Genomic DNA, 3057 nt, shown 5'->3' with positions numbered 1-3057 from the left:
AACATCAATCATGAGTTTCCCCTAAAATTCCCCAAATTGAATCCCAAAGCTTCATCCCTAACCTCTAGACTAAACTACTCAATTAGCATGATTAACATCAACATTAAACTAACATCAATCCTAATCACGAATCTAATTGCAATTATGAAGCTAATTGAAACAATAAAATTTAGAAAATTCAAACCACAAAAATTGGGGAAAAATCAAGAACATTCAAAATGAGAAACTAATTCTAGAATTCAAGCATAAAATCAAAGCATAAACGAAATTAACAAAGCAATTAAAGAATTGAAGAACAAAATCAAAACAAGAATTAGAATTATACCTTGGAATGAAGAAATTGCATCAAACTTGAAGCACAAAATTGAAGAACAAAACTCAAAGCAAAGAGAAGAAGAAATCTAAAAATGATGATTGAATTGAATTTAGAATCAAGAATTTGAGGCTAAGAATCCTTAATCCTAATCTCTAATCTAAGCCCTAAACTAAATCTAGAGAGAGAATTCTAAGAATTGCGTAATGAAAATCTAATTAAGCCTAATTAACAAAATGAAAGCCTAACTAAGCCTGAATGAAACAATGCTACGAAATTCTATTTATACAATCCCCAAAAAATGAGAAGTTTAAACTCGAAAAGGGGATCCCGCGCAGCCGTGCGATCGGGCAGACCCAGGTGCGATCGCATCGGTGCGATCGTGCTGTGCATCAATGCGAACGGGCCCTGCGACGATTCTTCTCCTTCGTGCCGTGCGAACGTGCCCAACAACCGTGCGATCGCACGGCTGTAACTTGGCTAAATCTCATAAAATCCTCATGTGCTCGCACAGGAATTCAGTGCGAGCCCACTGAAATTCCGTGCGAGCGGGCTCCTCTGTGGTGCGATCGCACAAAATCACTCATAGTTCCTGCATCGATTTTCCAAATTTGTGCGAACACACACTTCTGGGGCACGAGCACACGAACCTGCTTGACTTTGGAGGCAACTTTGCTGACCCGTGCGAACGCACATAAATTCCGTTCGATCGCACGGACACTGTTCGAGAAATTCACATATTGTTAAAAGAAGAAGTTAAAACTACAACCTCTGGTAACTTTCTCTTCCTCAGTTTTCCTTTTGGAGTCTTCTCCTTCTTTGATCTCTTTGAAGAAGGTTCACCTGGAGTTGATTGATTTGATTGATTCACTGACTCGGTATCCTCAATGTCATCATCTTCATCAGTTTGATCCTTATCCAAGTTAATAGTCTCATTTTTTTGATTACCCACAGCTTGTACAAAAGTTTCGGAATTAGCCCCTGTAGCTCGATCACATCCATAAATAGTTAATTGGTCAAAGAAAGGAAATGGAACATTCCATAACCCTTGAGCATTTTTGTGTTGCTGCAATTAAAATATATTAAAAAATAGATTATTTATCTTAAACTAATGGCTTACAAAAAGTGAGAAAGAGGGGGTGAGAAGTATTATTTACCTTACAAAAATCATCATAAGATTGTCTCTCACATAGTATTATTTTTTTCTCTTCATCCCACGAAAATCATGAAGTACGAAACATTTCTGATAGCACATTATATTTGTCCCTAAACCATTTGATTTTTGACTCGATGTGAGGAACGGCTTTGAGACCACATCCGGGAAATTTATCATTCAATTTCTCTTCCAACTTATTTTTAAAGCCACTCTTAAAACTTCCATCAGCTTTCCAAGACGGGTCTGTACTCATCTCCAATAGGCTATTAATTAGAACTTCTTCTTCAGCTTTTGTCCATGAACGTTTATTTTTTCCTCTTCCTCCTTGAGAAATTTGACCAATATCCATCCTGTACAGTTTTTATATCCACATGCAAAACAAAATACTTTAAATAATTAGATTTGCTAATTAAAATTTATATAATTAGATCCAATCAACCTAATTAAATAATAAAATGTCGCTCTTGTGTCACAAACAAGACATAGAAATAATTCTTTTAATAAAAATACACCATTAAATAAAGATAAATAAACAACATTCTTGTGAAAAACTGAAAGTATAAATAAACACTCATGTGTTTGCAATACATCTAGCTCTCCGGTTATTAAACAAAATTTGTGCTAAAGTGTTTCGATAATTAGTCCAAGCATCGGATGTTGCAATAACAGTAATATATTCCACTTCCTCATCACTGTCCTCGTCATCACTTTCTTCTTCATTCTCGGAATCAAAATATGTAGTGTAATCGGTTGACATATACTTTCGAATCACGTTATGTAATAGGACACACGCTTGAACTATACGTCCTTGAGTACGTATTGGGAAGAAAGATGGGGATCTTAGAATACCCCATCTTCCTTTCAATAATCCAAAGAATCTTTCAATTACATTTCTAGCTTTGGAATGTTTCATGTTGAAATACTCTTCAGCGCTAATTGGAAGTCGATCTCCCCACTCTTTCAGGTGATATCGATGGCCTCTATATGGCGCTAAGAAACCCTCACAATTTGTATATGCGATCAACCAAATAATAGGAACCTTTATATTTGACAAATAATAAAAAGTAGTCATTAATTTATTCATATAGAATACTTGCATAAAAACTCCATGGTTCTATTACATTATTTACCTTGAGGAACTTTTAAACCATGAGGCCTACTAATGGCATCTCGAAGGACACGACCATCATGAGCAGATCCTTCCCAACCAGGTTGCACATATATAAATTCCATATTAGGATTACACACACCTAGTACATTCATGGCAATAGAACCTTTCCTTGTCCGATACCTTGGTCTATCCTCATTTGGGACATGAACACTAACATATGTGCCGTCTAAGGGTCCTAAACAATTCTACAAAATAACAAAGTAATATATAAGTTTGACATAAATATATTTTGGTTGATTTTATTAGTAATGAACAAGTAAGACATTATAATACCTTAAAGTATTTCCACCGCCCATCCTCGCAATCTTCCGTTGTAGGTGTCGGCTTTTTAAGTAGATGATCATGTAACTTTAGAATAGCAAGTAGACATCGATGAAAGTTTCGACTAACACTTTCTCCACTTCGAAAAAAAATATT

General features: G+C 35.5%; 1 long non-coding RNA gene across 1 annotated transcript; it reads right to left on the bottom strand.

Moving 5' to 3' along the window:
- Positions 1-845: 845 nt before the first annotated feature.
- Positions 846-2805, bottom strand: LOC130469358 (uncharacterized). Its single transcript, XR_008929850.1, has 3 exons — positions 2600-2805; positions 1471-2508; positions 846-1379 (listed from the first exon to the last, which is right to left on the bottom strand). It is a non-coding gene; the product is annotated as an uncharacterized lncRNA (long non-coding RNA).
- Positions 2806-3057: the final 252 nt, after the last annotated feature.

This window comes from Spinacia oleracea, chromosome 3 (genome assembly GCF_020520425.1).
Source record: "Spinacia oleracea cultivar Varoflay chromosome 3, BTI_SOV_V1, whole genome shotgun sequence".
Lineage (NCBI taxonomy): Eukaryota > Viridiplantae > Streptophyta > Magnoliopsida > Caryophyllales > Amaranthaceae > Spinacia > Spinacia oleracea.
The sequence above is the reverse complement of the archived record's forward strand: the minus strand, read 5'-3'. Positions and strand labels throughout refer to the sequence as shown.